The following is a 12,070-nucleotide window of genomic DNA, read 5'->3' as shown; positions in this document are numbered from 1 at the left end:
AAAAAACCTGGGTAAGAACAGATTTGGACTTTAAGAACGGCTTGATGAATGTGGCGGTGGCTTTTCTTATTGTTCTCTTAACAGACAGGTAAGCAAGAATATAAGAAAAATAATAAGAGCGTATTGTTGAATGAGGCCCATTGATTCTACAGACATCATCGGACTTAATTATAATAATAAATACAACAATCTTTGTCTCATTAAAAATTACGTTTTACATTTATAGTCATGCCGCAAGAGGCATCATGATGTCTGAAAATAAATAAAAGCACTAAACCAACACTGCAAATGACAATGGATAAATAAATAAGAACTAAACCCAATCACATGGATATAGCTATAGTGGAATATTAATATTCCGTCTTGTTGCGCGCTCCTGGACACCTGCCACACGCACTGTATAGCCTACGTGCGTAATGAATGAGCAGTAGGCTTATATTATTCTAATGACTTGTTTTATTAGGAGATTGCAGATACTGTATGCGCTGCCCTATAGTAGTCATACTGTAGAACATACAGTACACATCTTAGCGTGACCCCCCTCTCTCTCTCTCTCTTTGTCTCTAATAGTAATTTTTCTATGCCTATTGAATGGTGTAAGATCCAGCGCTGAACGATATGGAAGAAATTAGGGCTGTACCGAATGTCATTTTTTAACATTCAAAGCTTTGATTGAAGTATTCGAACGAAGCTTCGAATGTCTATAAAGAAAAAAGAAAAAATATAAAAAAAAAAAATCGAATGTTGATTTATAATAAATAATAATAATAATTTAGGACCTGCTCAGAGGTCATCAATCGGCACACATGCGATGCATGCATGCAATTCGTATCTGCGATTAACCCATCCCGTCGTCCTTCCCCCCCAAGGGCAGCCGGGAGCAGACAGGCGTCAACGTGAGCCGCGCCAGGGGACCAATCCAAGTGCTCCTGTCCGTCTTCGTCAAGGACGCCACAGCGTTAGCGATCTATTGTTGTGCATGTTTTTCCATTGGGTTTATCTTATCGGGGGAAACCCTTGCGAGCACGGGGAGAACATGCAAACTCCACACAGAAAGGCCTGGGAGATACCCCACCTGAGTACCTGGCATCATGGAAACCTGGTCCCCAAGCGGGAATCGAACCTTGGACCTTCTTGCTGTGAGGCGACAGTGTTAACCACTACACCACCGTGATTCGAATGTCAACATTATGATCGAAGCTTCGAAGCATTCGGTACAGCCCTAGAAGAAATATACATTGCATATTGCTTCTTACTAGAGGGAATGGTATTTTCTGAGTCGTGATTTTCATCTGTATGTTTTTAAATTTTTTTTATCTACTTTTCTCCCCCTTTTTCTGTATTTTTTCTACCATCCCAATTTTAGTCGTTATGCCAATTCCCTTCCCTCCATTCCTGGTCGTTGCGCGCATTTGCCCCCCACTTGTCGGTCTAGGGAGGGTTGAAGACTATCACATGTCTCCTCGGATTAGGGCTGTCTTAAATACTTCGAAGCTTCGTGGGCCGGTATGTGGGCCGGTGTGTGGGCCAGTGTGTGAGTTGGTGTGTGGGCCAGTGTGAGTCGGTGTGTGGGCCACTAATGTGGGCCGGTATGTGGGCCGGTGTATGGGCCGGTGTGTGGGCCAGTGTGTGAGTTGGTGTGTGGGCCAGTGTGAGTCGGTGTGTGGGCCACTAATGTGGGCCGGTATGTGGGCCGGTGTATGGGCCGGTGTGTGGGCCAGTGTGTGAGTTGGTGTGTGGGCCAGTGTGTGAGTTGGTGTGTGGGCCAGTGTGTGGGCCAGTGTGTGGGCCAGTGTGTGGGCCGGAGTGTGAGTCGGTGTGTGGGCCAGTGTGTGGGCCGGTGTGTGGGCCAGTGTGTGGGCCAGTGTGTGGGCCAGTGTGTGGGCCAGTGTGTGGGCCAGTGTGTGGGCCAGTGTGTGGGCCAGTGTGTGGGCCAGTGTGTGGGCCAGTGTGTGGGCCAGTGTGTGGGCCGGTGTGTGGGCCAGTGTGTGGGCCGGAGTGTGGGCCAGTGTGTGAGTCGGTGTGTGGGCCAGTGTGTGAGTCGGTGTGTGGGCCAGTGTGTGAGTCGGTGTGTGGGCCAGTGTGTGGGCCAGTGTGTGGGCCGGAGTGTGGGCCAGAGTGTGGGCCAGTGTGTGGGCCGGAGTGTGGGCCAGTGTGTGGGCCAGTGTGTGGGCCGGTGTGTGGGCCAGTGTGTGGGCCAGTGTGTGGGCCAGTGTGTGGGCCAGTGTGTGGGCCAGTGTGTGGGCCGGTGTGTGGGCCGGTGTGTGGGCCAGTGTGTGGGCCGGAGTGTGGGCCAGTGTGTGAGTCGGTGTGTGGGCCAGTGTGTGAGTCGGTGTGTGGGCCAGTGTGTGGGCCAGTGTGTGGGCCGGAGTGTGGGCCAGAGTGTGGGCCAGTGTGTGGGCCAGTGTGTGGGCCAGTGTGTGGGCCAGTGTGAGGGCCGGTGTGTGGGCCAGTGTGTGGGCCAGTGTGTGGGCCATAGTGTGGGCCGGCAGTGGCACCGGCAGGATTAAATTCCATAGTATTCATGCTTGCTCGCACAGAAACAGTCCATCCAGATGATGTAGCCTACACAGCTCTCTACTACATACACTACCCAGAGCGCAACGACACACATAGGTGACAATAGTGTGTGTGCGTGTGTGCGCACGGGCTGGAGCGACTCTGAACGTCTCAGGCTGAATGTGTGTCCCCTAGCCTATCCGTGACAACGAAAGATTTTTTTTTTGAATTTTAGAATTATTAATTTTTTTTGGTGGGGGGGTTCGACTGGCCCATTTAGTCCACTCCGATCGGCCCACTTTGGTAGGGTAGGGCTGAACAAGTTAGATGTAAAAATGAAAATTGCCACAGAAAGATGCTTAAAAATGGCCTACTAGCTCTTGCAGTGATTTCAGTCATCTCCCAGGCTACGTGGTCTGTACGGCAGGCCGGTGTGGGCCAGTGTGAGTCGGTGTGTGGGCCGGTGTGTGGGCCGGTGTGTGGGCCAGTATGTGGGCCAGTATGTGGGCCAGTGTGAGGGCCGGTGTGTGGGCCGGCAGTGGCGCCGGCAGGATTAAATTCCTGCCATTAAATTCGCATAGAAACAGTCCATCCAGATGACACAGCGCTCTACTACTGATACACTACCCAGAGCGCAACGACACACATAGGTGACAATAGTGTGTGTGCGTGTGTGGGTGCGGGCCGGAGCGACTCTGAACGTCTCAGGCTGAATTTGTGTCCCCTAGCCTAGTGGTTCCCAAACTGTGGTGCGTGACATGAAAAGGCTAATGGTGGTAAATATAAAAAAATAAAAAATAAAAATAAAATGTTTACAATAAAATTTCATAGAAATCTTAGTCAAACCTTTAGTATTATGGATATTAAACATGCTGGCAGAGTACATGCATCCATGTTGTTGTGAACATTTTAATTAAATAAAGAAATTAGTCCATAGTCGCCGTGGGAAGAGATAAACTAAAAAAATGTAATCTGTGCACAGAGACCAGCAAAAGAAAATTGTAACAGAAACCCATTGGGGGGTGCGTCAGCTATGTGGGGAGGTGACAGGGGGTGCACGGCAAAAAAAGTTTGGGAACCGCTGCCCTAGCCTATCCGTGACATCGAACGAGAGAAACTCGATGCCATTTGGAGCATACCGCGTAGCCTAATTCTTTGACACCGTAGCCTATTCTCTGACAATATAAGCCTTCAGAGACGTTTTTTGTTGTCCTTTTAATGAAGGAATACTCTCCAAATCAGATAACACGAACGATTGCTTCTACTGTGCGAGCTGCCTGCCATTGCTGTTTGAATGAAGATTCGCTTCTGTGTCGTCAAATGTTGTGCTTAGTGAACAACGTGAGGCAGCCTGGAGATATAGCTCTAAGGTGGAAGAGCTGATCAGCAGAGGGAAGCAGTAATCTAACAACTGGGAGAATTTCAAACAGTAAATCTTTCCTTCTGAAAGCTTTTTCATAATTCGGATGGCATTTTACTAACTTCAGTGTCAACCAAGAATGAAATGCAATTCGAAATTGGCCCCCGTAAAAAAAAGAAATGGCGGAGCTGAAAAAGCTAGAATTAAAAAACTTAAATTGCTAGTAAAAGACGCAGAACAATATAAAATTACAAACCTGTTTAGTAGAGGAAGGAACAAGTGACTTTCTGCTAAACATGCTGGTGATGTAGAGTAGGACAGTTTAATTTGGGGAGAGACAGAGAGAGTGACAGACAGACAGACAGACAGACAGACAGAGAGAGAGAGGAGAGAGGAGAGAGGAGAGAGAGAGAGAGAGAGAAGAGAGAGAGAGAGAGAGAGAGAGAGAGAGAGAGAGAGAGAGAGAGAGAGAGAGACCTGGAAAGCGAACAGGCTCTTGGAATGGGTGTCTGGGCGGAAGTGGGGGGTCTTTCGATGTTGATTAACACTTTCAGTGCCACTCACGAGTTTTCTCGGATTTATTAATATCTCGTTGAAAGCCACTCACGAGATTTCTGATTTTTATTTTTATTTTTAGCGATCTGAAATCATATTGCATCACGCGAGCCTACCCTAGTCTACCCGAGCGCCGCCGGCGATCAGATGTGGAAAAAAGCGCCCCCTATCGTCTCCCAGATGACATAAGGGATTTTGGAATGGACTCAATGAAAATGGATGGGGAAACAAATCCTGTACTCCACATTTTCCAGTCCACTGATGCAGCCGGGGTTATCAGAGTTCATTCTGGAGCCTCTGAGCCCCGCGGAATGTGTACTACTGTATCACGTTGGATCTATACACTTATCGATTTTTTCGAATGGTGATCAGGAATTGGAATATACCAGTTGGATACCATCTGATGTCAGGTAAGGAATCTATGTTATCAGTGTTAGGATAATCAGACTCATTTTGATGAAGATATAGGCTGTTTTGTGAAATGTCCTCTATCGGTTTCACTGTAAAAATCCAAGAGGAAATGAACACGGCGATTATCTGTGCGCGGCTCGAATGGGCGTGCGTGTACGTATAATATTGATCATCTAGCGTTTATTTGAAAACTATTCATAAATAGGCCGACAAATATCAACGTTCTGGAATATTCCAGTAAAAGTAAAAAAGTTTTTTACCTCAAAACGGGTGCTTTTCAAAATGCTCTCAAACGGAAATGAAACGATAAAAAACAAATCTGCCTTGACAGCACTGACTGGAAAAGGATTCTTTGATAAGTGACGGGCAGATTAGACACATAGCCATAATTTAAAACATAGATTAGGCGATATTAACGATAACATTGGCGCCGATGGTGGCATTCAAGCGCTAACTCTGGCGCCACCTCGTGGCACTGAAAGTGTTAAACGGCAAGCAACTAATGTCATGGGGTGTAGATTTGGTCTCCCTGATGTTGACTCCTTAGCCACAGCCTTGGGTTGTTTAATACTGGACGAGTGTTTCATAACGGCCGCTGTGTGGGCCGGTTTCGGGGCCGGTGCGTGGGCCGGTTTCGGGGCCGGTGCGTGGCCTGGTGCGTCTGAATGTCCCAGGCTGAATTTGTGTCCCAGTCCACCCCTGATTCGATCCCACTGTCTCTGCGGTCGTAGGCAAGCGCTTAGTCTGCTGCGCTACCCAGCCGCCCATCTGTATGTTTTCTCACGTCAGTAGGATATGACTTCCCTGCAGCACCACCACTCTTCATCTACAATAGTGTCTTGACGCACATTTTGCCATCATCAAATATTGAAAGCCGCAACTTGGATATTGCACTAGCAATCAAAGGACCTATTTTAATCCAGTGCTTGCTTACCAGAGATGTGTTTAGCATTTTTTTGTAAACAACATTCAGCATGGAGCATGAATGAATGAATGAATGAAAACTTTATTTAACAGATTGCAGAATGGGTACAATACAGTACGGCTCAATACATACAATTGTTAAGGGGATGCAGACCTGAGAAAGACGTTTGTCTTGTTTCCATCAGGGTCCCCCATTTTCAATTCATATAGACATTTATGACATACACAACATACATGACATTTATGGCATAGGGACATATAGGTATTTAGTACCGATACATTTGTGACATAAACGGTATTCCAATATACAGTACTGTTACCCCTAGATCCTGACAGAGTATATACATATGATGGGGAGGGGACTGTACATTAGGGGGGGGGGTGGGTGGGTGGGAGAGAAATATACATACGGCGGGGAGGGAATATATACATGAGGTGGGGAGGAGACTGTCTATTAGGAGGTGGTGGGGGTTTTGGGCATTTACGGTGGCCAGTTTCGAATTGCAGCCTCCCGTAGGTGCTCTTTAAGAGCGGTTTTGAATGTGGGCAGGGATTCACATTCCTTTACAGCTTTGGGTAGGGCGTTCCACATTGTTGTGGCATAATTGCGAAACGTGTTTAGTCCCTTGTTTGAGCCGAATCTGGGTTTAACATGATTTGTTGAGCTTCCTCTGGTGTAGTGGTTGTGGTATTCACTGACCTTTGGGAAGTATTTTGACATGTACTTGGGCACCCCGGTCGTATAGTGTATCTTGTAGACCAGGCCCATTGCAAGTTGCTGTACTCTGTTGTCTACTCTAAGCCATCCTAGGTTGTCAAAGTGGGCAGGGGTGAGGTGGGTTCTGGGGTTCAGGTCAAGTAGTAGTCTGACCAGTTTGTTTTGTGATGTTTGTAATTTTGTTTTAAGCGCCTTTGAGGTGCTTTGGTACCATGACGTGCATGCATAGTCATAGTACCCTTGAATGAGTGCTCCTGCCAGAGTCTTCAGGGTATTCTTGTTTACCAGAGAGGAGATCCGGTACAGGAATCTAGTTCGTTGGTTGACTTTTTTTATTACATTGGATGCCATTTTGTCACAGGAAAGATTTGCCTCTAGGATGGAACCCAGGTAGGTAATTTCGTCTTTCCTTGTGACAATATTGTCACCCACTGTAACTGAGAAGCCGTCGGTCTTGTTGAGTTTGTTATTTGAACCGAAGAGAATGGACTCTGTTTTGCCCATGTGTAATGATAGTTTGTTATCAGCGAGCCATATGTAGATTTTGCCTAGTTCCGAGCTGAGGGTTTTTTCAACCTGCAACTTGTTCTTGTCAGAGACCAGCAGGGCTGAGTCGTCCGCAAACAGGAACAAGTTGCAGTCACAGGCTGACGACATGTCATTTGCATAAATTAGGAAGAGTAGCGGTCCTAGTATGCTTCCTTGTGGAACACCACAGCTCACTGTGAGGGGGGGGGGATAGAGTACCGTTTACCTCTACCATCTGTTCTCTCCCCTCCAGGTAGGATTGCATCCAGCTCACTGATAAGCTATCAAAACCAATTGCATTACAATCAACTAACAAATAGGAATGGTAATAAAGATAGAAAAAACAAATAATCATTCCACGGGGATCAAATATGAGTTTTATAATGTGGTTGTTATTTTTTTTTTATTATATGCAGCTTATTGCCTCCAATACATTCCAGAGCTGTGTTGACTGAAACGCCATTTTAAATGTCAGCCACTAGGAGGAGGGAGTGTTGTCTGTCCACTTGAGCTTGGATCCTGCCTGACCTCTGGCCTGCATGCGCTGTTGTTATTGTTAGGGTTAGCCCCGCAGCGAAGATATTTGAATGAAACTGTGGTCTAGTGTGGGACATGTTGTGTCCACAACACTGACTCAGCCAAAAAGCATCAGTTTATGCAATGAGTCCTGGTCGACTAAGAACAAAACAACCGAGGAACAGAGGGGAGAGCCCTCCTAAGATCATAATACAAATAATGTCTGAAATGATGGTGATTAACAGATGAAACACGATGCCACCATCATCACACAGCACAGTGTGGATTATTGCTTCCTCTGAAATAATATGGGTGTCCTGTCCTGTGAGTCAAGGTCCCTGGATTTAATTAGGCCAAACAGTCTACCTTGAATTATAGATGATTGGAGGGAGAGACCGGGGAATGGGGGGGAGGGAGAGAGAGAGAGGAGGGGGGGGGGGAGAGAGGAGAGAGAGAGGGGGGAGGGACAAGAGAGAGAGAGGGGGGAGAAAGAGAGAGGCGAGAGAGAATAGAGGGAGGGGGAGAGAGTGAGAGGAAGAGAGAAAGCAAGAGAAGGGGATGGAGAGAGAGTGGGAGAGAATGAAAGAGGGGAGGAGAGAGAGAGAGAGATAGAGAGAGAGAGAGAGAGGGAGAGAGAGAGAGAGAGAGAGAGAGAGAGAGAGAGAGAGAGAGAGAGGGCGAGAGAGAGAGAGAGAGAGAGAGAGAGAGAGAGAGAGAGAGAGAGAGAGAGAGAGAGAGAGGGGCTTGTAGCGTTTCCTGGCTAATCGCTACAGTCAGGGGACATGCATAAGTCACAACTGGCGTCAGTAGAATGGAGCAATCCATCTCATCTGTCAGGACACACAAGGCCACACACACACACACATTATTCAACAGTCACCTAATCCAACTATACCAAGGACATCAATCTACATAGATTTCCCTCATTAGAGAACAAAACGGTCTAAATGTCCTAGCTGCTACACTAGGAAAGACACAGAGCAATGTGCTGAAATAAACACCACTTTACAGAAATTAAAACAGAAAAATAAAGAATCTTGCTGTTTTGACAAATAGGTACTACATGCTATTGCTATTGTTTTATTCAAATAGGTACGAAATGATGTTGTTTAATTCAAATAGGTATGACATGATATTGTTTTATTCAAGCAGGTAAACATGATATGGTTTTATTCAAATAGGTAGGACATTATATTGTTTTATTCAAACAGGTACGACATGATATTGATTTATTCAAACTGGTACGAAATTAGTTTTATTCAAACAGGTATGACTTTATATTGTTTTATTCAAACAGGTACAACATGATATTGTTTTATTCAAGCAGGTAAACATGATATTGTTTTATTCAAACAGGTATGACATTATATTTTATTCAAACAGGTATGACATGATATTGTTTTATTCAAACAGGTACGAAATTATATGCGACCACGGCCAGCGCTTTCAACCTCCAAGTCAAATTGCGTGTTTTTCTTCTTTTTTTCCCCCATATGATCACAGTTTGAATGTTTAAGAACATATTTACTATAAAAGCGAACAGTTATAGTATCTCTAATAGTAACAATTCTTTGTTTAAAAAAGGCTGTTTTCGTGTGACTTTGGTCATTGCGTGAGGGGCTGGGCGGAATTAAATTTGCATGCGAATCAAGACGAGTGCTTTCGTTGGCGAGTTGGAGTTTCGAGCGACGCCATTCTCAGAGACCACAGTCTTGAACACACACACACATTCACCCTGCACCTTAAGATGCACATACACGTCTATTCTCTATTCTATTGTATTTTATTCTTCTACTTTAAGCTTGTATAACAAGACTGCTAAGTGACAGCACTTACTGACAGCTTACATTCTTGTGAGGGGAGTGGCTGGGCGGGTTGTAGGGGGCTATTGGTCGTTTGGGGCGTTTTCACAACTGAGGCCCTCGGTTGCAAAATTACAACATCACATTTAGCTTTTAGCTATTTAAAAAAAAGTCTGTAAATGTTATTTTTTTTAACTACATTTACATAGTCAATGGGTCCTGTTGTTCAGCCTCACAATTAGGGATGCACCGATCCGACTTTTTCAGTCCAGATACCGATACCAATACCGGGGCTTTGGGTATCGGCCGATTGATTGATTGAACATTTTAATTATCAGATTGCAGAATGGGTACAGTACAGTACAGCTCAATACACACAATTGTTAACCGTGTCTGCACCAAAAACGAGTTAACTCGTTATAGCCCGCCAATCGAATTATGCCAACGAGTATACTCGTTATTATGATCATTATTTATTTTATTCGCTATTTCCATTCATAATTCATCCTGCTGTGCTATGGGAATGTTTGGCACTCTGTCTGAGATCGCAACGGCACGATACCACCGCCTGGTGGTATGCGGCCGATGTTGCACTTACTTTCTGGAGGAAGCTTGACTCTGTGCGTCATTGAATGTCTTCCGGGCGGAGTTATCTTGTAACGTGGATCAAGATACACACTCGATTGCATTGAATCGCCTTCGGAACGCCAGAATCATTATGCTTTTGGAGCTTATGGCGTGGGCCAAATGGACATACAATCTAGCAGATGGCAATCAAATAATTGGAATATTCTTTTTGCAGTCTCATCGGCCAGAGGTAAGAGCAATCTAACGTTAATTTCAGCTTGATTGTCCATTGCCATAATTGCCATCGCTCTGATCAACGTATGCTGTTGTACTAACGAATGCCGTTATTGACAATCAATTAATCATAAACGACCCCCCCCCCTTTCCTGCATGCATGATGGAACATAATATATACCGATCATATGCATTTGCATTTTTAATTGTAGCGTGTATAGCAGGGGTCAGCAACCTTTTTGACATGGAGTGCCTGTTGGAAATATAGTTGTAACTAGTGTGCCTCAACAATATTCCATGCATCGTAATTTTTTTTCTCATAATCAGGTATTTTTAATGATAATTTTTACATTATTACATCATTATTGTTATTGTTATTATTAACAATATTATTATGATGGTTGTATCAACCCTAAATCTGAGTTGGGGGGGGGGGGGGGATGCAATGCAGACAAACAGCTGCATACAGTGCGACCATTTCACTCACATTTGCCCATTCATTTTTGGACACATCACACACAATCGGTGTGTGTACTGTACGTGTGCTGTCATAGCTCCACCTACAGGCCTAATGGAGAACGCCAGGAGAACACCAGGATGTGAATGGAGGGTGAATGTGAGGTATATCGTGTAAATAAGTTTTGATTGATCGCAAGACTACACTGTAAAAATAATAATAATAATAAGTTACCAGAAAATATTGAGTTCAGTTACTGTGCATTAAGGTTTTCAGTTTTCAATCCATAATAAGTTAACAGAAAAATAAGTACACAACCACATTATTTCAACCTAATAAAACTATGTTTATTGTCATTGTTTTAAGAGCACAAGTTGACTTGGTAATACTCACATTTTGAGTAAAAAAAAAGGCTTTTAACATGTGCAATGTTCAATGAAATAGACAAATAAATAATAAAATGTGTTGATTAATCCCACTGGTCACAATGGTGACCGTAATAATGTTTTTGTTATAAGGCTCTGCAAATGTTACTGAATGATGTAGCAATGTATTTCCAGGTAACTTGAAATAATAAACAAATAAAAGGTCTCAATTAAATATGTGGTAGTAAAAAGAACCTGTGGGAGGATTTCAACAAGATAAATGCGACAACAGTGCAAAATATTTCACTATAATATTTCAAAGCTAAAAAAAAATATATATATATATATATTTTTTTTTACTGCTGCCCCCTGTGCCTATGCAAATGCCCCCGCGTGCCTATGTAGGCACGCGTGCCTAGGGTTGCCTACCCCTGGTGTATAGGGACGAAATGCCAATGGACCGATTAAGTATAATATGCTAGACCACTCTAAAACTATACTTATATTCACCACGGTATAAAATGACAATGTATGGATGGAAAAAATATAACTTGTCCACATCTTGAACAATAGATACCGAATGTCAAATGGGCCATAGTATTGCATATATAGCTATAATATTTAAATAGTTATAGCCCTGCAAACAAGGTGAGCGACTCCCACCTTTTACAGTGATGGCGTCAGCTGCTAAGGATGCGTATATTGCGTGGCAGTTATTGTGTTAAGGGGATGCAGACCAGAGAAAGACTTTAGTCTTGTTTACATCAGGGTCCCCCATTTTCAATTCATAATGAATACCGATACCGAGTACCAATCCAATACCCATTGTTCAATTAATAAACTGTATGCCTAGGGATGCCCCGATCACGTTTTTTGCCACCGATACCGATCACCGATCGTCGTGAGCCATATCGGCCGATACCGATAGTTTTTGATTAAAAAAAATGTAAAATTATTTTATAATTATTTTTTTTATAAAATATATATATTATATAATTAGACTTGTACTTGTATTATCTGCGAGACATCGCCACCACGCAACAAGCTCCACTGTCTGTGTGTACTCTAGTAGCCTCCAGCTACGGCCAGAATTCTCCGGAGCTGCAGCTGGACCCTATACTCGAGTAGCCTGCA

General features: G+C 44.2%; 1 protein-coding gene across 1 annotated transcript in view; it reads right to left on the bottom strand.

The window, feature by feature from the left end:
• ube2f (ubiquitin-conjugating enzyme E2F (putative)) overlaps positions 1–12,070 on the bottom strand; it is a 179,204-nt gene that overhangs the window by 107,052 nt on the left and 60,082 nt on the right.

This window comes from Notolepis coatsorum (genome assembly GCF_963971535.1).
Source record: "Notolepis coatsorum genome assembly, chromosome: 5".
Lineage (NCBI taxonomy): Eukaryota > Metazoa > Chordata > Actinopteri > Aulopiformes > Paralepididae > Notolepis > Notolepis coatsorum.
Note: the sequence above shows the minus strand (reverse complement) of the source record. Positions and strands in the feature narration are given on the sequence as shown.